General features: G+C 44.3%; 1 pseudogene; it reads right to left on the bottom strand.

The window, feature by feature from the left end:
* Nucleotides 1–673: 673 nt before the first annotated feature.
* Nucleotides 674–24550, bottom strand: part of LOC115109808 (DNA-directed RNA polymerase III subunit RPC2-like) — a 28283-nt pseudogene continuing 4406 nt past the window's right edge.

Genomic DNA, 24550 nt, shown 5'->3' on the forward strand with positions numbered 1-24550 from the left:
TATGCAATTGTTTCTAGTCGCCAACAGATGGCAGTCACAACCTCATGAAAAAAACACTAACTTACTATTCTAAGTTCTACTCAATAATACATGTTTCACTACTTATTTCCTACATACATGACTGGTAAGTCAGGACAGATGTTGACTGATTCCCATATATGAACTGTAACTACATATATGAACTGAAACTAAGTAAAAACAGTTTTGTTCAGTTTACATAATATTAAATTGTCTTTATACTAAAATTGTCTTTACATTTCACTAAATTTTAGGTCCCACAGACTGTCCCAACACATTATTAATGTGTTTGAAAAGATTAGACTCTGTCAGGGGACCCTATAAAAAATTTAGGGGACCCCACATGGGTTCCGGACCCCAAGTTCGGGAACCACTGTACCTCTCTCCCTGCTTGCTTCAATGCTTCCTCTCTATGTGTAGCTCCTTTGCCTCCTTCATTGCAGCCTGACTCACCACTGTCTGTCTCACTACTCTCTAAAAAGAAAATGTATTTTGTTATGAGAACTTATAAGCCTTCTTTTGATTATAGCTAGCTTAATTTCAATCTGCTCCTGCTGAGGTCAGGCTCCGTTCAACGTTAGCTTCTAACTTCATCCTTCATGTTTCCTGCTGGACAGAGTGGTGAATGATTGCGCTGCTAACAAGGCAAATGAATCAATCATTCATGATTCCACTCTCTCGCAGAGGAAGGCGTGATTAGAAACCTGTCTGAAAATTGTATCATTTTCTGATAAACTATAGCCATTCCATTATTGTAACAGTGCTATAGTATTTCCTGAAACATTATATTGACAGTTGTCAATTTGAGTATTCAATGTTGCTTGTTGTCCCTCTCACATTTCTAGCTCCACCCTCTGTCAGTTCATCTCCATCTCACCTTTTTTATACTCTTGTCCACCAGCCGGCTTTCCCTCTCAGTCGAGCCCTATATGTGGTAGCGATTAGCCTGGGCATGAGGTTACTCGTAGCATGCTAGTTTAAGGCGGGGGGCAATGTTCATGGACTGCAGCTCCTGGGCTGTTTGCAGGCGTAGGGGATCCGCAACGAGGACATGTGACAAGAGGACTTACAGTAGTGGCACCTGGAATAGAGAGAGGGAGAGAGACAGGGGAGTGAGGGGCCTCTATAATACTGTTTAACAGAGGATAGAAAAGGTGCTTAGTTCAGTCTACTGGTCTTTGCATAAACAACCTTTACATCTGATTAAAGGGAAACATCAGGATTTTGGCATTGAGGCCCTTTATCTACTTCCCCAGAGTCAGATGAACTCATGGATACCATTTTTAGGTCTCTGTGTCCAGGATGAAGGTAGTTTTGTGAGCCAATGCTAACTAGCGTTAGCGCAATGACTGGAAGTCTATGGGTATCTACTAGAACGCTAGCAGATACCCATAGACTTCCAGTCATTGCGCTAATGCTAGTTAGCATTGGCTCACAAAACTACCTCTAACTTCCTTCATACTAGACACAGATACATAAAAATGTTGCCAAAATCCCGAAGTATCCATTTAAGTCAACTGGTTATGCTAATCACATTCAGAGCAGACACACACACATCACATACTTTGTTGGTTGTAAGCACAGTAAAAATCTACAGCTGCAATACCAGGAAACTGAACCTTGGGTATCAAGTTCGATTCTAACTACCATTCTCCGGTATTACAGATGGACTAAAAGGACACTCACCACCCAGAATATCCCAACAGGCCACACTGGCCGCACACATCCACCTCGAAGGCATCACTGGAGATCATGAGGCACTCCAGCGGCAGCATGCTGGCCCCGTAGCCAATCAGACAGTCGCGCTCAATCTCTCCCCTCTGTCTCTAGAGCGCCCCTCCGTGGGCTGCCTGGGATGGGGTGCCGACACGAACAGGACAGCAGCAGGCAGGTAAGATGGGGGGGGGGGGGGGGGGGGGGTCAGGTCAGGTATGGCTTGAGGATGACTTTCTGTACTTAACGGAAAAATATTAAATTGAAGTGTCAATATGACTCAATGGAGTACAATACTGTAATATTGGATAGGGGAGGTATCATACAACCACAGCCATGTAGACCTTTAAGGAGCTCTAGTATTGTTACATCACCAACAGCTTGAGAAAAGGTGCTAACATGGCGTTCTGTGTAAAAGTTGGCCAAACTCTGTATATGGTTCTGCACATAACATTCCTGGGTTTATCTGACCTGGTGATCACAGCTCTGGGGCTGCGGGCTCTGGCATGCATCTGGCATGCATGTGCTTCAACTTCTGATAATACACTGGTCCAAATATAGGCCTCAATTGACTCTCTGAAGGAGAGAACACAAGACCATCAAATTCTAGGGCTTACAGCTAGATCAATGTTTGTCAATGCTGGAACTGGAGACACAAAGGGGTAAATATATATATATTTTTGCCCTAGAACTCACCTGATTCAAATTAAAGGCCTGATGTTGAGTTGATTACTTTAATCAACTGTGTTAGTTCTGGGTCCCCAGGACCAGAACTGAGAAACACTGAGCAAGAGAATGGCTATAATACTGTATAATACTGTTAAATTAGTGGCCACAGAAGTCATGTCCGTAGCCATAGTGTAGTGCTCATACGTGACATATACATTCTGAAATACAACTAGCAGGTTCAATCGGACTGAACAATGTGCTCACCAATGTTTCACTTATCAAACAGTCTGGTTTAACCAGGCTGACATACAACACTCCTCCATTCTATGTCTTTAATTCAAAATGTGTTTACAAAGTGATGCTCGAGGTGATGTAGTCCTTGCCCTGGTAGTTGTACCCCTAAGCGGATCAGGTCCTCACACACAGCCTTCACCTTGCTGCCACCGAAGGCGGTGCGGTAGTGGAACCTTCCATTCAGCACCCCTGCTTTCCCAGCCAGCAGCTTGATCAGCTTCCCCACCTGGTGGAGGAGACATGCTATTCAATAGGCACCAAACTGGACAAAACACTGACTGAAATAGGGAGGGACAACCTGAATAAAATCCATCAATAAATTGTTGTTTGCAAAATGTTTTGCAATAGTGTGCCCTAATGAATATCTCCCAGGAGACAGGTCACGCCATCCTTCAACTCATCACAATCCATTTCAAAACAATACAAAAGTTGACACACCTACTTATTCAAGGGTTTTTCTTCAATGTAGCCACCCTTTGCCTTGATGACAGCTTTGCACACTCTTGGAATTCTCAACCAGCTTCACCTGGAATGCTTTTCCAACAGTCTTGAAGGAGTTCCCACACATGCTGAGCACTTGTTGCCTGCCTTTCTTTCACTCTGCGGTCCAACTCATCCCAAACCATCTCAATTGGGTTGAGGTCGGGTGATTGTGGAGGCCAGGTTATCTGATGCAGCACTCCATCACTCTCCTTCTTAGTCAAATAGCCCTTACACAGCCAGAAGGTGTGTTGGGTCATTGTCCTGATGAAAAACAAATGATAGTCCCACTATGCACAAACCAGATGGGGTGGCGTATCGCTGCAGAATGCTGTGGTAGCCATGCTTGTTAAGTGTGCCTTGAATTCTAAATAAATCACTGACAGTGTCACCATCAAAACACCTCCACACCATCACACCTCCTCCTTCATGCTTCATAGTGGAAACCACACATGCAGAGATCATCAGTTCATCACCTACTCTGCGTCTCACAAACACAGCGGTTGGAACCAAAAATCTCAAATTTGGACTCATCAGACCAAAAGACAGATTTCCGCCGGTCTGATGTCCATTGCTTGTGTTTCTTGGCCCGAGCAAATCTCTTCTTCTTATTGTTGTCCTTTAGTAGTGGCTTCTTCTTTCAATTTCGACCATGAAGGCCTGATTCACACAGTCTCCTCTGAACAGTTGATGTTGAGATGTGTCTGTTACTTGAACTCCGTGAAACATTTATTTGGCTGCAATTTCTGAGGCTGGTAACTCTACTGAACTTATCCTCTGCAGCAGAGGTAACTCTGGGTCTGCCTTTCCTGTGGCCGTCCTCATGAGAGCCAGTTTTATCATGACATTTGATGGTTTTTGCGACTGTACTTCAAGAAATGTTCCGCATTGACTGACCTTCATATCTTAAAGTAATGATGGATTGTCGTTTCTCTTTGCTTATTTGAGCTGTTATTTCCATAATATGGACTTTCCTCTGTCCTCTGTGTACCACCCCTATCTTGTCACAACACAACTGATTGGTTCGAACGCAATAAGAAAGAAAGAAATTCCACAAATGAACTTTTAACAAGGCATACCTGTTAATTGAAATGTATTCCAGGTGACTAGCTCATGAAGCTGGTTGAGAGAATAACAAAAGTGTGCAAAGCTGTCATTAATCAATAAATCACATTTATTTATAAAGCCCTTCTTACATCAGCTGATGTCACAAAGTGCTGTACAGAAACCCAGCCTAAAACCCCAAACAGCAAGCAATGCAGGTGTAGAAGCACGGTGGCTAGGAAAAACTCCCTAGAAAGGCCAAAACCTAGGAAGAAACCTAGAGAGGAACCAGGCTATGAGAGGCGGCCAGTCCTCTTCTGGCTGTGCCGGGTGGAGATTATAACAGAACATGGCCAAGATGTTCAAACGTTCATAGATGACCAGCAGGGTCAAATAAGAATAATCACAGTGGTTGTTGAGGGTGCAACAGGTCAGCACCTCAGGAGTAAATGTCAGTTGACTTTTCATAGCCGATCATTCAGAGTATCTCTACCACTCCTGCTGTCTCTAGAGAGTTGAAAACAGCAGGTCTGGGACAGGCAGCACATCCGGTAAACAGGTCAGGGTTCCATAGCCACAGGCAGAACAGATTAAACTGGAGCAGCAGCGTGGCCAGATGGACTGGGGACAGCAAGGAGTCATCATGTCAGGTAGTCCTGAGGCATGGTCCTAGGGCTCAGGCCCTCCGAGAGAGAGAAAGAGAGAGATAATTAGAGAGAGCATACTTAAATTCACACAGGACACCGGATAAGACAGGATAAGTACTCCAGATATAACAAACTGACCCTAGCCCCCCGACACATAAACTACTGCAGCATAAATACTGTGGGCTGAGACAGGAGGGGTCGGGAGACACTATGGCCCCGTTCGACGATACCACCGGCCAGGGCCAAACAGGCAGAATATAACCCCACTCACTTTGCCAAAGCACAGCCCCCAACCACTAAAGGGATATCTTCAACCACCAACTTACCACCCAATGCCGAGTATAGCCTACAAAGATCTCCGCCACGGCACAACCCAAGGGGAGGCACTAACCCGGACAGGAAGATCAAGGCAAAGGGTGGCTACTTTGAATTTGTTTTACTTTGAATTTTTTTATTTGACTAGGCAAGAAATATAAAATATATTTTGATTTGTTTAACACTTTGTTGGTTACTACATGATTCCATATGTGTTATTTCATAGTTTTGATGTCTTCACTACTATTCTACAATGTAGAAAATAGTACAAATAAAGAAAACCCCTGGAATGAGTAGGTGTGTCCAAACTTTTGACTGGTACTGTACATGCTGTGTACAAAATGGGATGATAATGAACTAAACCTTGATGTGTAAGATGAGATGAATGTACAGCAGCAATTACAATCAGTGGTGGTAATGTTAACTGCTCTATAACACAACTCGCTAAACAGTCAACAGGCCTACTGGTTCAGTGGTTTATGCCCTTGTATTAATGAGACAAATTTATAACAGGCTAACCAGTGTGCATTTTCTAGATAATCAATAACAGTGATTGATCAATTAAGTGCCAGATAGAAAAAGAAATTCAGCATGAGTTTTGCTGTTGAGGGTAATGTACGGTGCAACCCCTACTCTAGACCATTCCACTGAAAAGCAGTAGCCATCACTAAGGTCACAGGAAGGAAGACCTCTGACTTTAGCACACATGATCATCCTCTCTGGCCAAACATTGCTGTGTCCTGTCCATGACAACCTCAGACAACACTAGCCAATAATAAGGAACCACTCTCTCAAAAAGACGAATCAAATTGAACTGTATCTAAAACAACGTATGTGTAACAGAGACTGTGAGTACACCGACAGATCAAAGGATGGGACATGTGTAATGCTGCTGAACAGTTCACACCTTTATATCAAATAAATACCATTGCAACATATGACAAAGGTTTCATCGTGTGTCATTCAGCATTTTAGGTCCATTGTAAAATCGAGTTTTCTATTCTAAACTCAGAAAGAAAAAAGTGGGAATACCAGTAGCTACGAAGCTAGCGACTTCCTTAACAGCGGTTTCCACAGCAACAGATATCTGTTCGTGAACAATAACATTGACTGCTTAGTGTTGTCAATGGACGTGTGTTCTGGAAGCCCATGATAACCCAACCAATGGAGTAGGGGGGATAATGAGCGCTTTGTCTCAGAAGGGCTAATTCAAACCTGTGAAGAGTGAGGGTCAACACAGCAGTCTTATTGGGCTTCTGCTTCTGTTGGATATCAGAGAGAGCAAAATGGAGAAAGTGAGGGAGAATTGTCGAAGGATTTGGAGGGTAGGTATCAAATTATCAACCCGAAACAAAACTAAAGTTGATTCATTTTCTCCATAAGTGGTTCAGGGGACTAGGTTTCAAACTGTATCAAAACAAAAGTGAATTAATTTTCCCCGTGAGTTAGAAGAAGCCACGTGAAAGCTTGGGATACTTTGATCTTCCACATCCAGTTCCCTAGCTAGTTAGCCGTTACAGGATAGGTACTGTATGGAGTAGCAGAGAATTTTCGACCAACCTTAGCTTGCCGACACCATCTTCGTCCACATTAGCCTGTTAAAATCTGCTAGCTACCAGTTCCCTTGAGTGGGACTTTGTACCCCCCAAAGCAAAGAAAAGGTCATGTTGAATTGTGTGAAGGTACTGTATCGTCATTCTGGCGTGGTAGTCGTGAGGGTTCTTGATGATAACATGGCAGATGCCCGAGTCACAGAAAGGCATGTCCTCCTGAGGAACGATCAGGCCACACACACCTGTCACACACCACAGAGAGGGAGATTGAGTTAAAGTGGTCCAAGTGCAGATACAAATTATATACTGGACATGGGGATGAAAAGGACCCACTGTAATCAATGAGCCATGCTACAGCTGCGAGTGAGTGAAGTCTTTATACATTTCAAGTTTATTTCAAGAGTTTCTATGCACGTCTCTGAAGCGTTATCAATTGATAGTAGCTTGAGCTTTTGATTTCTGCCTCAGTTTGCTGCTTCTGGTGGAGCATGCTAAAAAACAACACTAACTGAAGGAAAACGTGACGCTTGCATGTTCCACACTAAGTTACCCCCAGTGCAGCATACACTGCCATGCTGCTGTTGTCTGGTGGGGCCCTCTTTAGATTCACATGATGTGAGAGGCAAGGGCCCCGGGCCTCCGGTAGCTGCCTGGGACTGGAGGCCTTAAGTGTGAGGGCAAATGTTTGCCCAGGGGCTGAGGCACTCTTCCATCCCTGGCTAGAGCAAACAGATTGTAGGCCCATTTGCAAACCAAAAAAGAGATGGAGAGAAGTGAAAAGAAAGGGAGCAGGAAGTGGAGAGAGGTGCTTAACCTGACAGTGAGAACAGGATTACACACACATGACTTTCAGTCAGTCCAGCCCAGAGAGGAAGTGAAGGGGGATCAACTCAACTCGAGAGGGGAAATCAAATCAGTGCATGTGGGAAAATTCTGTCTAACAATGCACTGTAACTGTAGGACCTGTTGGCCACTAGATGGGGAACGCTAAACGATACACCCTAAATAAGCTGTGCCTAACATCACCCAAACAAATGTTCCTGTAGTTTTGTGTATACTATATGTGAGGATAATAAAATAAAGTTCCAATTTGACATAATAGAAATGCCTTCAAGGTAAATCCATTTGAATTCAATCACTTTTTGACACCACCCCTTTGATTTGAACAGAACCTTCATTCATATTTGTCCATATTGGAAGCGCTCAAAAAGTAACTTTTTAGACCTGAATGACAAAGCATTCAAGAGATAAAGGTGCTCAAAGTTGACCTATCTTGCATACCCCACCATATCATCACTATCTGAGGTTTTTGTGTTGTGCTCGCCATCGGCTGAGACACAACATGCTCTTGAATAAAAGGTGGATGTTTTGGCTGATAAATGTACTAAATCAAATGGTCCAAAATGGGAATCAAATTTAAAGGTCAACTTACAAATGGTACCACAAAGATGGTTGGAGGTCCAGACATCAGAGAATGTTGACTTGAATGGGAATATCTGTTCTAAATAATAATGTCGATCCTCCATAGGAAACCTATTGAAATCATAGAAATGTAGATAACAGAATAGACATGACCATTTAAGTTGACATTCAATGGTGGGTGGACCAGCAGCCATCTTGGTGGTGGTAAGTAGAAGAAAACATTTCTCAATTCAATTTGAATTTCAATGGTGTACTTGCTACATTGCAGTGGTCTGAAGGGATAGATCCATTCTGTAAATTGTGTTTCTATGATTGAAATGACACCCACCCTGTGGAGCATGGTGTGTCTCAACCGATGGCGAGCGCAACACAAAAAAGTCAGATTATATAATGTCTAAGCTAATGTACAACATAACATCAATTATCTAAAAATGGGTAAGGTAAAAAAATGTACACTTTTATTAAAAGCTTTTTACCAAGAAATTATAAAATAGTTTGACAACCCTTTTTGTAAACTTTTTAATGGTATCGAACTTAATCGTTTATCTTTTCCAGTGATGAAGACAGGGATTTCTCATGGTCGTTTTGTGGGGTATGCAAAACGGGTAAATGCCGTCAAAAAGCGATTGAATTCAAATGGATGGACCCTTTAACCCATTTCCCTGCTATGACATATACCAGTAAGATGATGGGTAGTAGTATTTCTGAACGTGGTATCAGTCATTCACTTGTTTATGATGGGGTTTCATCATAGAGTAAAAATGTGTATTCCATAGGTCTACATTCTATTTCTATGGTTGTTACCTCTGCTGATGTCACTGTTCTACAGATAGTCATGAGCAAAGTTCAGGCAGATCTGTTAGTGTTAGCCACACTTAGTGGTCCATTAGTGCCATAGACCCCTGCAAGAGGGCAGCTCCTGCTCAGCCCAGTCAAAGCTCTTCTCTGTCCTGGCACTCCAATGGTGGAACCAGCTTCCCACATCAGAAACCTTACCTCTTTAAACAGTATCTTAAATAACACCCCCAAAAAAAAGCATGCCTTTCGTGAACTAACACTCGCACTTGACTATTCCCCCCTACTAGCACTGACTTTGCTGATAGCTACTTTATTGAGGACGAATTGACTTACTATGACTGGGATATGTGGTTGTACCTCTTAGCTATCTCTGGATAAGAGCGTCTGCTAAATGACTAAAATGTAAATGTAAAATGTTTTGATTGGGAACAAGAACAGTGCTTTTCTAAGGACTAAGGAGGTCCATGCCTGATTGAGAGTGAGCCCCATCCAACAGCAGGAAGGAGAGGACAGGAAGAGTGAAAACCAAGAAAGGGCAAACGTCTAATAGGCTATACAGAGGGAGAAAGAGAGAGAGACCGAGAGAGAGAGGATATTGGAGGGAAAAACAGGAGTGGAGGGAAGTGTGAGGGAGGGAAAGGGCAGAGCAACAGGAAAAAATAGACCAGAGGGAAAAGGAGAGAGAGGCATAAAATGAGAGAGGGAAAATGGAGAGAGAGAAGGAGCAGGCAAGAGAGAGAGGGATAGAGAGAGAGAGAGAGAGAGAGAGAGAGAGAGAGAGAGAGAGAGAGACACTAGTTCCCATAGCAGGCGTCCTCTGTGTTGTTTGTTTTGTGTGAAAGTGCATGATAAAAGAGGCATGAAATCGGCAGAGAAAGCCAAGACAACAGCGAGGGTCCAGAGCCCTCCATCACGCCCTATACAGCTCCACACTGACGGCAAGGACAATGGGCCCACAGCCCTCACAACCACACACACCAACCCCCGCCGCCACCCCTGGCCTGCAGCTGTGTGTGTGTGTGTGTGTGTGTGTGTGTGTGTGTGTGTGTGTGTGCGTGCGTGCGTATGCGCTAAATCATTTACTTATTTTATTTTATTTAACTAGGCAAGTCAGTTAAGAACAAATTCTTATTTACAATGACGGTTTACCGGGGAACAGTGGGTTAACTGCCTTGTTCAGGGGCAGAACGACAGATTTTTACCTTGTCAGCTCAGGGATTTGGGCCAGTAACCGAAATACTGGCCCAATGCTCTAACCACTAGGCTACCTACTGCCCAAACTTATTCTGCTCTGATTACAATAACTTATGAGACTACTTATGACCAGCTAGACGTAGAATTTAATAAATTTGCCAAGACTCAGCTAAACACATTTCTTCAGCTAATACAGCATTGCTTTTTGAAAGTGGATTCTCTGCATTTCATATAATAAATCTATAGCTTGCTTCACAAAAAACGAAAGTCATTTGCAACACTTATACCACTCCTACAGTATATTCAACAGTACTAACAGTCCGTCACTCCGTACAAAATCCTTGTGAGGATGGCAGCGGGACGAAAATCCAGATAAGTCTTTAGTGCACCAACATGAAACAACCCAAGAACACACTCCAGCATTGCTACAGTACATCACCACTCTCAGGTTGGTCACTTGTAGCTCCATCCCGGGCCTTTCCCCAGTTCTAGCATTCCCCCTCTCCTGCTATGCCTAACCCCTTGGTGACCCCTCACTCCTGTAAGAGACAGAGGATATTGTCCCATGACTATACTGACCGGCCAGCCCCAGCAGCGACCCCGTTTAATGAAGTGAGTAAATTATGCATGGCGCCAGTTAGCTTTCCGATTAAAACATCATACAGGCCCTCTCTTCTAGAGGGAGGTGCAGCAGCAAAACAATGGCGGTTGTAAACCCTTTTCCCAGGAGCGGCAGTGTACTGCTGGGGTGTAATACATTTGCATAGTCTGGCGCAGGACAAAGAGCCAATTAATTGAAAAGCAGAGCCCCTCGAAAGACGAGGAGAGAGGCCCTCACTGGAACTACTGGCAACACTGGGGCCTGACTCAACACACACACATGCACACGTGCACACACACTAATGCGCGCACACACTCCCACACACACACACACACACACAAAGTCTTGCAAAGGAATCTACCATTTCAGTTGGTCAACACTGCGTTAGATTACATCTGTATATTCTCCCATCACTAAATGTTGACATGGGGCACTGAGACTCTGCAGTTCATGCAGACACATCAGGCCTGTGACAGATCAGTTGCTTTCCCGGTCATAAGCATCATATGGCCCTGAGAGGGCAGATAAGGGAGGGTCAGTAGTACCTTTCTCTCAGTGCCGACTGCTGAACTCTCCTATCTCTGGTCTCCTGGTCTGTCTCAGCAGGATCTTGATGAGGAAAGCATCGTCTGCGTTGGAGGAGATAAACACCTGACCTGATCTGACAAGGCTGAATCGCTGAAAGAGACGTGAAAGGACTGGGTTGTTTGACGTCATATAGTGGACACTAAGTGTTTTGCTCAAAGGTCAGAAGAGATAGTAGATGAGGAACGAACGTTATATTTAAGCAATATGGCCAGTGGAGGTGTGGTATATTTCCAATATACCACGGCCGTCAGCCAATCAGCATTCAGGGCTCGAACCACTCAGTTTATAATAATAGTTCTGTGTGGGGGCAGGCAGGGGTGTATGAGTGGTGAAGGGAGGAGGCTGGCTGACCCACCTGATGGGCATGTGTCTGTACTGGGGCTGTCCTGGCTGGGCACTGCCCTCCAGTGGTGTCTGGGTGACGGTGGACATGGACTTGTTCACCAGCACCTGCTTGTTCTCCACCTTCTCACCTGGGACACACAATCACTTACATATCTCTCACATTATTTCCATATTTGCTAGTTCTTTATGTATGAATGTCAAATCTCAGATATATTATACACATTTTAGGTTGCATAAAACACAAATACATCCTTCAACGTGTTTCTATAGGGAGATAGAGACAACAACAGGTTGTAAACAATAAAATGGGAGACAGTGGGGTTCTTGTAATAGAGTTGGTTGGTTACTCACCTGGGCAGAAGATGCTGTCAGTGTCCAGGATACTGTGCCTCCAGATGGGCTTGTGTGTGGCCGAGTCCAGCACGGGACACATCACCTTGTCAAAGGTCTGATTGGTGTAGAGCCTCAATGTGCACTTGGCTTTTTTGTAGACCAGGCACCTTCCCGAACCCTGGGGAGGAATGAATGGAAGAAGAGGGACAGAGTTCAGTATTGCAAATAAGTATCCGTCTGATGGCATTAGACTGCCACTAAAAAGTTAACCAGAAGAGTGAACTCTGTATTTAAATAGAGTAACAAGAACACTACATCTGAAATGAATGAGTGATTATGTTCAGAAGTCGGTGAGTAGGGCTGTGACGGTAATTGAATAACCGTGTAACTGATGGTCATGAAAATAAAATGACTGTCTAAAAAACCTTTTTGTTAGATTTTGTTTTCATGTATATAAACTTCAACTATTAGCGGGAGTGTTTGCTAATGATAATCAGGAATTGTTTTGCTAACTTAGTCTGTCTATTAAAGGTTCTACATCTTCTTCCCTTTACAACTGAATATGTGCGGGCTGTAGAGCGCTATAGGCTATGCCACTTCAGTAAGAAAATGGTTTCATACCATCATTCACGCTCTCCTGGCTTGATTCTTGCAAATGTAAAATGTAGGGAAGTGCCCAGCTGGGTTTCTTAGTAATTTTTCTTCACCTCACAGTAAGTCAATGAAGTCAGTTTTGTTTTTAACATCATTCTAATTATAATAGTTCATCACAGTATTTGAAAAATCTTTCCAACACTCTCCCCATCGATAATCAGCGTTGCTGATAAATAGGCTATTTATTTGTTTCTATTTTAATGATTGTCAATTTCATCTTCATACTATAGCATAGCTGTCCCCTTCATAATTTCCTTGTCAACTCACTATATTTATAGCCTACTTTCGCAAAGCCTAAGGTAGGTTAGGTTTTTTCATACGTTTTAAAGGAAAGAATAAATATTTCCTTGTGTCCGACATATGCTAATGGTGCTTTGATTGGCAGGTGCTTTTATGGGGGTGTGCGTGTGAGTTTGTTGATTCTCTCAGTAGGCCTATATTATGTCCATCGAGAAAGCTTCCTAAAGTAGCCTATCTGGACGCCATCTCTTTAATAAGAATCGGTCACTCCTGTCACTACTTAATCTTGTAAAAGGACAATTTTCTATAGTTTAGGCTACATTATTTCTCTCATTACGGCGTCCTCTCTTTGAAGAACGATCGAATGACCGCAGCAGGGTTTGTGACTATATGCATATATTTCGGGGAAAGGGGGAGAAAACCCATTGAACTTTGTTTGAATGTTTTTGGTGTCGAAATAGGATCAATTATATGCAGAAAAGCCAACAGACAAAGCCAATTTAGGCATATCTTTATTTTGACTCTTTTAATGTTGTGTCAATACAAACATGCGACAGATCCTCTCCAAACTGCCATTTCTTAATTTGTTGATTTATATGTAGAAGTAATAAACGGAATAATAATAAGGAAATTACATGATAGTAACAAAACGTAATGGCTCGTTTCAAATATGTTTTTATGAAGAAGCATATCCATGTAAACAAGTGTACAAACTGAATTGAGACTTTAACCCCTGCGGAATACAATACAATTTGCCTGCTCAGCTCATAGACATACATTAACGTAGATCAGTAATTCACCTCTGTCTAGAGAGGCCTTGTTGAGGATAAGAGCATCCTCTGTCATAAGCACTGTATCTCATCACAGCCACTGTGGCGTTCTGTCCTGCAGGCAGCTTCTCAAAGTCTATCAGCTCTATGGTCTTAGTCTTGACCATGGGTTTCAGGAGTTAACCCAGCAGATACAGTTGAAGTCAGAAGTTCACATACTCTTAGGTTGGAGTCATTAAAACTCTTTATTCAACCACTCTGGTTCATCCTTGGGAGCAATTTCCAAACGCCTGAAGGTACCACGTTCACCTGTACAAACAATAGTACGCAAGTATAAACACCATGGGACAACGCAGCCGTCATACCGCTCAGAATGGAGACGCATTCTGTCTCCTAGAGATGAACGTACTTTGGTACGAAAAGTGCAAATCAATCCCAGAACAGCAAAGGACCTTGTGAAGATGCTGGAGGAAACAGGTACAAAAGTATCTATATCCACAGGAAAACGAGTCCTATATTGACATAACCTGAAAGGCCGCTCAGCAAGGAAGAAGTCACTACTCAAGAACCGCCATAAAAAAAGCCAGACTACGGTTTGCAACTGCACATGGGGACAAAGATCGTACTTTTTGGAGAAATGTCCTCTGGTCTTATGAAACAAAAATAGAACTGTTTGGCCATAATGACCATTGTTATGTTTGGAGGAAAAAGAAGGGAGGCTTGCAAGCCAAAGAATACCATCCCAACCGTGAAGCACGGGGGTGGCAGCATCATGTTGTGGGGGTGCTTTGCTGCAGGAGGGACTGCTGCACTTCACAAAATGGATGGCATCATGAGGATGGACAATGATGTGGATATATTGAAGCAACATCTCAAGACATCAGTCAGGAAGTTAAAGCTTGGTCGCAAATGGGTCTTCCAAATAGACAATGACCCCAAGCATGCTTCCAATGTCGTGGCAAAATGGCTTAAGGACAACAAAGTCAAGGTATTGGAGTGGCCATCACAAAGCCCTGACCTCAATCCTATGGAGAATTTGTTGGCAGAACTGAAAAGAACACGTGTGAGCAAGGAGGCCTACAAACCTGACCCAGTTACACCAGCTCTGTCAGGAGGAATGGGCCAAAATTCACCCAATTTATTGTGGGAAGCTTGTGGAAGGCTACCCAAAACGTTTGACCCAAGTTAAACAATTTGAAGGCAATGTTACCAAATACTAATTGAGTGTATGTATACTTCTGACCCACTGGGAATGTATTGAAAGAAATAATAGCTGAAATAAATCATTCTCTCTACTATTATTCTGACATTTCACATTCTTAAAATAAAGTGGTGATCCCAACTGACCTAAAACAGGGATTTTTTACACAGATTAAATGTCAGGAATTGTGAAAAACTGAGTTTAAATGTATTTGGCGAAGGTATGTAAACTTCCGACTTCAACTGTATATCAGTGTCTGTACGCTTCCTCTGGGTGTAGACAATTGTACCTGACAAGAGAAACCATAGAAATACAATTAGAATGGACATACCTATTCAAGTCTTTAAAACATTCCAAAGTATTTGATTAATCAATTGTCTGAGAAATCTTTCAAAACTCATTCGGTTCAGACAAAGCAAAAATAAGAACACATTTTCACCAAGAAACACCAAATGTTCTCAATGTCAATGTTTGAGCCACTTAACCAAGCAGTGTCTCAGAGAATATCCTAGGGTGGCTGAGTTGTTTTAATCTTGCATCTCCATGGGCTGGGGTTGAGCCAGGGCCAACAGGGCCAGCTCTGTGCTACAGACAGGGGAGAGGAGCTGGGCAGGGCAAGTTATGGCATAATGACTGCCCTCCCTGGAGGCCTTGACATTTGTCAGATGCTATTACTTCACAATCAGGCTACAAGAAACAGAGCCCTGTGATAATAGGCCCCCGCCCATAGAGCCACATTTGCACATGTATAGGCATGGCCACACAAAACAGACACGGCAGAGGATATTGGGCCAAATATAGTGCCACTAGCAGTGTTTTTGTGTAAAGATGGGGGAAGGGAGGAGGGGGTGGATGGAGACAGGGAGGAGGATGGGGTTGACTAGGTCTTTGCGAATGTTAGTGGTGTCTTTTGGAGAACTTTTGGTTACCAGGGAGCTCCTGGGTGTGCACTCTGGTCTCTCCCTAGCAGCTGAGCACACTGACCCCCTGAGCACAGCGACCAGCAGACACAATGAATTGCTAATGACACTCTGGGTGACTGGCAGGGAAAGGGCCTCCACACACACAGGGCACAAAGGAGGGCCTACGCAAGCACCCCATGTTTGATGTCCATGCGCGTACACACACTGACACACACACAAACACACCATCACACACACACACAAAATGCAGTCTGACAAGAAATGTGTGTGTGTGTTCACAGCGGTACACAGTGCTCCTGTGGAGGATGTTTGATGAGTACTGTTGCCTGATCTTCAAAGGTGCAGCTTAAAACAGACACCCTTTACAGACAGTAGCACAGGACTGGAGAGGTGTATCACCCATGGCCTGCTTGCCCATAGCACACAGGTATGTATTCCTGAGGGACTGGTTGTGATGGAGGTAGAGGATCAGGCCAGCACAGACTCCTAGTAGTACAAAATCAATTAAAGTTTTATTGGTCACATACACACGGTTAGCAGATGTTAATGCGAGTGTATCGAAATGCTTGTAAACAAGAGCATTAGGACTGATAAGAATCATATCCATCAGCAGAGAATATTGAGTACAGAAAAAAACTACGCAGCAAGACAAAAGGGGCCCAACGTTTCAGACAGTAGAGAGCCATGGCAGAGAGTCATGGCAGAGAGCCATGGTAGACATGGTAGTGAGCCATGGCAGAGAGCCATGGTAGACATGTTAGTGAGCCATGGTAGACATGGTTTTGAGCCATGGTAGACATGGTAGTGAGCCATGGTAGAGAGCCATGGTAGAGAGCCATGGTAGACATGGTAGTGAGCCATGGTAGAGAGCCATGGTAGAGAGCCATGGTAGACATGGTAGTGAGCCATGGTAGAGAGCCATGGTAGAGAGCCATGGTAGACATGGTAGTGAGCCATGGTAGAGAGCCATGGTAGACATGGTAGTGAGCCATGGTAGAGAGCCATGGTAGACATGGTAGTGAGCCATGGTAGAGAGCCATGGTAGAGAGCCATGGTAGACATGGTAGTGAGCCATGGTAGAGAGCCATGGTAGACATGGTAGTGAGCCATGGTAGAGAGCCATGGTAGAGAGCCATGGTAGACATGGTAGTGAGCCATGGCTTACTCACATATTAATCATGTGCTCATAGAGGGTGATCTGACAGTCGTTCTCCTCGTTCACATCCAGGTATTCCACCAGGCTCCTCAAAGGTTCTGACAGCAATGAAATAAAAGATCATCATCACGTAAACATTGAAAAAATCCACAACTTCCACCACTAATGTTAACATTTGACCCCCTTTAAAAAAGTACACTTGGCTGAGTTCATAGCTCATATCAGAGCTAAATTCATTGGCGGTAGATGACGCTAGTTTCTTTGTGTTGAATAACGTTTAGCTGTATGAGCTGATGATCTGGAGCCCACCTGGGTCAACTCCTGGGTCAACTCCTTGATGTGCTTGTTCTTGACGATTGGCTGCTCTACCTTCACAATGATGTACGGTCTGCCAGGAGAAATAGCACCATTTAAAAAAAGGTGGGTGCTAGCGAGAGATGGAGGAGTGAACTAGTATAATAAAATGTGTTCAAAGCGTTTTGGTGCAGAACCCGGGCTGAGTCATAAGGAGATGTAGACACAGCAGTCGGTCAGGAAGGTGGAGATGGACACAAACTCGTTGATGAAGCCGGCCCTGCGCATCAGTCTGAAGGTGTACACCAGCCTTTGGTGGTCCCAGATCACACCCAGGATGTTACCTGTGGACAGGATGGACACACCCAGAGAGGCCGACTATAAGGCAGAGTTCCTTACTCTCAATTCTTACTGTCGTGACTATATTAGGGGTTGTTTGATCAACGTGCACAGAAATAATGCATAGAACATAAAGTCCAACTGGCTACTGTATCTATCACACAGTTCGCAGAGCCACATACTCCAGCAGGGGTTCTGTGCATATTGAACTTGAGGAAATTGAGGAGCCACAGTGAAATGGCTCTGTGTGTGTGTGGGAGGATTTGCACGCTCTCTGTGGCGCTTTGACACCTGCTGTTACTAATTAATTAAGCCTGGTGGCAGACAGTCAACATAATTTGACAGTTATCAGTGGCTTGAAAAATATAGACTAATTAATGAACCCAGTCCAGACTTTTTCATGGCACATTAGTAGCACTAAATGAATAGCTTATCAGACACACTGTATGAAGCACAACATATTGTTTCTGTAAACTGGACATTCCATGTTCTTTACCTTTATGTTTGTGGCATTGTATTGAAAAGCAGAGGACGGATTTTAAGAAGAGAAGCAGTTTGTAAGTAATCAAACACAAAGGAAGAGCCACCAGCAACAATCCTGGCTTGAGAGCCTACTGCTGGTTGTGTGTATCAAGTGCTTATGCGTATGCCTCTGGATGTCTGGGCGTGCATGTGTGCCTGTGTGCCTGTGTGCCTGTGTGTGGTCACCTCTCCCAGGTTGAAGGCCAGCTTGACGGGGCCGTCCTCCATGTCTGTGGTGATGTGGGTCATCAGGGCCAGGTTCTTCACCAGACCACAGGTCTAGGACACGACAGGACAAAACCACTGATCAGAAGCTGATATACACAGGCCAAGGCAACACCATCTAGAACTGGAATTAGGGTTAGGGTTGTCCAGGACAAAAAACAAATAGCACTTGTTTGAGAAGCAGTTCAATATTCACACATACAGTTCCTTGCAAAAGTATTCATCCCCGACGGACATACAGAAAATAGTCCAAATTGGTGAAGTGAAATGAGAAAAATAACTCATTTAAAAAATTCTAAAATATAAAAAACAGAAAAGTGGTGCATGCATATGTATTCACCCCTTTGCTATGAATCCCCTAAATAAGATCCGGTGCCACCAATTACTTTCAGAAGTCACATCATTTGTTATATAAAGTCCACCTGTGTGCAATCAAAGTGTCGCATGATCTGTCACATGATCTCAGTATATACAGTTGAAGTCGGAAGTTTACATACACTTAGGTTGGAGTCATTAGAACTCGTTTTTCAACCACTCCACAAATTTCTTGTTAACAAACTATAGTTTTGGCAAGTCGGTTAGGACGTCTACTTTGTGCATGACACAAGTAATGTTTCCAACAATTGTTTACAGACAGATTATTTCACTTATAATTCACTGTATTACAATTCCAGTGGGTCAGAAGTTTACATACACTAAGTTGAGTGTGCCTTTAAACAACTTGGAAAATTCCAGAAAATGATGTCATGGCTTTAGAAGCTTCTGATAGGATAATTGACATCATTTGAGTCAATTGGAGGTGTACCTGTGGATGCATTTCAAAGCCTACCTTCAAACTCAGTGCCTCTTTACTTGACATCATGGGAAAATCAAAAAGAAATCAGCCTCAAAAATTGTAGACCTCCTCAAGTCTGGTTCATCCTTGGGAGCAATTTCCAAATGCCTGAAGGTACCACGTTCATCTGTACAAACAATAGTACGAGTATAAACAAGTATAAACACCATGGGACCATGCAGCAATCATACCACTCAAGAAGGAGACGCGTTCTGTCTCCTAGAGATGAACGTACTTTGGTGCGAAAAGTGCAAATCAATCCCAGAACAACAGCAAAGGACCTTGTGAAGATGCTGGAGGAAACAGGTACAAAAGTATCTATATCCACAGTAAAACGAGTCCTATATCAACATAACCTGAAAGGCCGCTCAGCAAGGAAGAAGCCACTGCTCCAAAACCGCCATAAAAAAAGCCAGACTACGGTTTGCAACTGCGCATGGGGACAAAGATCGTACTTTTTGGAGAAATGTCCTCTGGTCTTATGAAACAAAAATAGAACTGTTTGGCCATTATGACCATCGTTGTGTTTGGAGGAAAAAGGGGGAGGCTTGCAAGCCGAAGAACACCATCGTAACCGTGAAGCACGGGGGTGGCAGCACCGTGTTGTGGGGGTGCTTTGCTGCAGGAGGGACTGGTGCACTTCACAAAATAGATGGCATCATGAGGATGGAAAATGATGTGGATATATTGAAGCAACATCTCAAGACATCAGTCAGGAAGTTAAAGTTTGGTCGCAAATGGGTCTTCCAAATGGACAATGACCCCAAGCATACTTCCAAAGTTGTGGCAAAATGGCTTAAGTCAAGGTATTGGAGTGGCCATCGCCCTGACCTCAATCCTATAGAGAATTTGTGGGCAGAACTGAAAAACCATGTGCGAGCAAGGAGGCCTACAAACCTGACTCAGTTACACCAGCCCTGTCAGGAGGAATGGGCCAAAATTCACCCGACTTATTGTGGGAAGTCACCCGAAACATTTGACCGAAGTTAAACAATTTAAAGGCTATGTTACCAAATACACCCAATTAGTAAACTTCTGACCCACTGGGAATGTGATGAAAGAAATAATAGCTGAAATAAATAATTCTCTCCTATTATTCTGACGTTTCACATTCTTAAAATACAGTGGTGACACACACACACACACATACCTTTTTTCCCCGCACTATTGGTTAGAGCCTGTAAGTAAGCATTTCACTGTAAGGTCTACACCTGTTGTATTCGGCGCACGTGACAAATAAACTTTGATTTGATTTGATTCTAACTGACCTAATACATTTTTACTAGGATTAAATGTCAGTAATTGTGAAAAACTGAGTTTAAATGTATTTGGCTAAGGTGTATGTAAACTTCCGACTTCAACTGTATACACCTGTTCTGAAAGGCCCCAGAGTCTGCAACACCACTAAACAAGGGGCACCACCAAGCAAGCGGGACCATGAAGACCAAGTAGCTCTCCAAACATGTCAGGGACAAAGTTGTGGAGAAGTACAGATCAGGGTTGGGTTATAAAAAATACCAGAAACTTTGAACATCCAACTGAGCACCATTAAATTCATTATTAAAAAATGGAAAGAATTTGGCACCACAACAAACCTACCAAGAGAGGGCTGACCACCAAAACTCACAGACCAGGCAAGGAGGGCATTAATCAGAGAGGCAACAAAGAGACCAAAGATAACCTTGAAGGAGCTGCAACACATCCACAGCAGAGACTGGAGTATCTGTCCATAGGACCACTTTAAGCTGTCCACTCCACCGAGCTGGGCTTTATGGAAGAGTGGCCATAAAAAAAGCCATAAAATAAAAAAATATGCAAACATGTTTGGTGTTCGCCAAAAGGAATGTGGGAGACTCCCCAAATATATGGAAGAAGGTACTCTGGTCAGATTAGACTAAAATTGAGCTTTTTGGAGAATGCTATGTCTGGCGCAAACCCAACATCTCTCATCCCCCCGAGAACACCCTCCCTACAGTGAAGCATGGTGGTGGCAGCATCATGCTGTGGGGATGTTTTTCATTGGCAGGGACTGGGAAACTGGTCAGAATTGAAGGAATGATGGATGGCGCTAAATACAGGGAAATTCTCAAGGGAAACCTGTTTCAGTCTTTCAGTGATTTGAGACTGGGATGGAGGTTCACCTTCCAGCAGGACAATGACCCTAAGCATACTGCTAAAGCAACACTCAAGTGGTTTAAGGGGAAACATTTAAATGTCTTGGAATGGCCTAGTCAAAGCTCAGACCTTAATCCAATTGAGAATCTGTGGTATGACTTAAAGATTGCTGTACACCAGCAGAACCCATCCAACTTGAAGGAGCTGGAGCAGTTTGGAGTTTGAAAGAGCTGGAGCAGTTTTGCTTTGAAGAATGGGCAAAAATCCCAGTGGCTAGAAGTGCCAAGCTTATAGAGACATACCTCAAGAGACTTGTTGCTGTAATTGCTGCAAAAGATGGCTCTACAAAGTGTTGACTTTGTGTGTGTGTGTGTGTGTGTGTGGTGTGTGTGTTTGCTCATTTATGTGTATGTGCTTTCCAATATATACAGTATATATGTGCCTGTCTATCTGTCCGTCCATGTGTGTCTCCCTCTCTCGCTGACTGACTGACCTCTCCCTCAGGGGCATCAGAGGGGCACAGAATGCCCCACTGGGAGGGCTGCAGGGAGTGGGGTCCCCTGACCTTCCTGATCTTCTCTAAACTGGGAGGAGGTCCTGGTCATCATGCCCAGAGCCGAGATGAAGGAGAGACTGGACAACACCTGTGTCACACCCTGATGGTCCATCTTAAACCTCTTCAGGGACCAGTTCCCATGGGGGCACAGAGAGAGGGACAGGTCAAATCCCCTTTTGCCATATGTCAAACCATTTGGATACCACATCCTCTGTCTGGTATAAGGGACCAGATCTTGATACAGGGGCAGCACTCACGGCGGAGATGGCGTTGACCATGCCGTTGGTGATCTGGTCCTTCCGCATGCATTTGACTATGTCGAACTGGGCTGCTTGGGGATGATCTGGTCTGATATCTTCTTCAGCTCTGAAATGAACAGAGGGGGAGAGAGAGTGTTAAGGCTTGCACCAAATGTAGATCAAGCATTTGTCTGCCGATCATTCAGCACGATGTTTCAGGGACCACCCACTGTCGATGTCTGACTGGCAACATTTTTCATGTGATTCTACATGTAAAATCGGTGCATGCTTGGTTCGCACATTACACTCAAAGTTACTATATACTCTCGGCCAGCAAACGCTATTGTTGTGTCTGAGCTCTTAGTACAGTCAGAACCTATGGGCCCAAATTTATTAAGTGTCTCCGAGAAAGAGTGCTGATCTAGGATCAGGTCCTCCCTGTCCATAACAATCCGATTAATTATGATCTAAAAGGCAAAACTGACACATTTGAAACATCAAAACTCAATACTGGAAGTTACAGACCGAGTATCTGATGCAACGAACTAGATGTGAAACAACAATACTCCAAGAGATAGTCATATCAAATCCTCTGTTCTCCCAGTTCTCTTGGCTTCTTCTGCCAGTTGTTCTGTTCCTCTCCGTTATCAGCTCAGAGAAAATGACCAAAGAGACAGATTTAATAACCAGGTGTGCCAACCCTGAGATAAGCCTGACCTGGCCTCTCTCCCAGGTCTCTCTTCTCTCCTTTCCTCTACCCAGTAAGGCTTTCACTGGGGAACCTCTCTCTTCTCTTTCTCTTTCGCTCAACCCCCCACCAACCCCCCTGACACATTTGCATACATCAAAACAAACAAGCAGCACCGGCAAAATTAATAATAAAGAAATTAAGCTTCCGTTGCACAGCCGGGCCAATTAGTTGAATGTCAGGGAATCATAATTGGAGAGAGAGGAGATTGCTGGGCGTTCTAAGTGCATAAGCCCCCTATTGAAAGGAGGCCCTGTACCCCCCTCCACCCCCACCTCGCCCCCACTCCTCAGCCAGAGCAGGTCGGGATGGGGGGAAATTAAAGGCCTTAAGACAGCCATAATTACATTATCAGACCTGGGGCCTGCAGGATTAGCTCAATCGCTCCAGTCAAGGCGGCCATTCTTTTGTCATAGCGTGGAAAAAATCCCTCCGCTTCCCCTGGGATTTTGGTGCGGCTGCTGCGTATCTCTCCCCCTGACAAAGCCAGTCAAGGCGGGAATACAGAGCGAGGCGGGGAAGGAGGGATGAGGGTGGGGGGAGGATGAGGAAAACAAAACAGCAACAACAAAGCGGGAAGAAAATAATGAAGGTATTAATAAAGGAGGGAGAGAATAAAGACGCAGGTGAGGGCATGGGGAGACTGGTGTAGAGTCTGTATCCACTAGCACAGGCCTGGGATCAGGGCATGGGGAGGCTGGTGTAGAGTCTGTATCCACTAGCGCAGGCCTGGGATCAGGGCATGGGGAGACTGGTGTAGAGTCTGTATCCACTAGCGCAGGCCTGGGATCAGGGCATGGGGAGACTGGTGTAGAGTCTGTATCCACTAGCACAGGCCTGGGATCAGGGCATGGGGAGGCTGGTGTAGAGTATGTATCCACTAGCGCAGGCCTGGGATCAGGGCATGGGGAGGCTGGTGTAAAGTCTGCATCCACTAGCGCAGGCCTGGGATCAGGGCATGGGGAGGCAGGTGTAGAGTCTGTCTCAACTACCAGCGGCCTGGGATCAGTTCTTAGATAAGTACGTAGAGATTTAGCACTGCGTATAGAGACCATCATTTTGACTGGGGAGGAGGAGCAGATTAAAAGTCATGATCTAAAGTCAATTTGGGGTTTCACCGCTAAAGATTAAGGTTGGGATTAGAGGATGGTAAAATAACCAAGATCTGTGAATACAGGCAACTTCTACCTGGGAGCTTTAAAACCCATTCATCCCATGGGCACCAGCAGTGAGCCTGTACAGCACTGTCACACAACCAGCCCCTTTAAAACATTAGCATTAAACGCTGACAGTCATCTTAATTGAATTACAGAGTGAGTGAGTCGTGCTGCGCAGATAGACCCAGAGCATGCAGGCTCTGCTTATCTACACTGTGGAACAGCACACTATAGACCACTGTGCTGGAGGAAGGCTGTACAGGAAAATGTGTTAAAGGAAGTCTGTACAGGCAAATTTAAGTATGCCCCCTCTAATTCTTTCTCTCACCCTCTCCCTCCCCTCCCGGAGGACCTGAGCCCTGGGACCATGCCTCAGGACTACCTGACCTGATGACTCCTTGCTGTCCCCAGTCCACCTGGTCGTGCTGCTGCTCCAGCTTCAACTGTTCTGCCTGCTGCTATGGAACCCTGACCTGTTCACCAAACGTGCTACCTGTCCCAGACCTGCTGTTTAGAACTCTCTTTCCACCGCACCTGCTGTCTCTAACCCTGACATTTACTC

This window comes from Oncorhynchus nerka, linkage group LG25, assembly GCF_034236695.1.
Source record: "Oncorhynchus nerka isolate Pitt River linkage group LG25, Oner_Uvic_2.0, whole genome shotgun sequence".
Lineage (NCBI taxonomy): Eukaryota > Metazoa > Chordata > Actinopteri > Salmoniformes > Salmonidae > Oncorhynchus > Oncorhynchus nerka.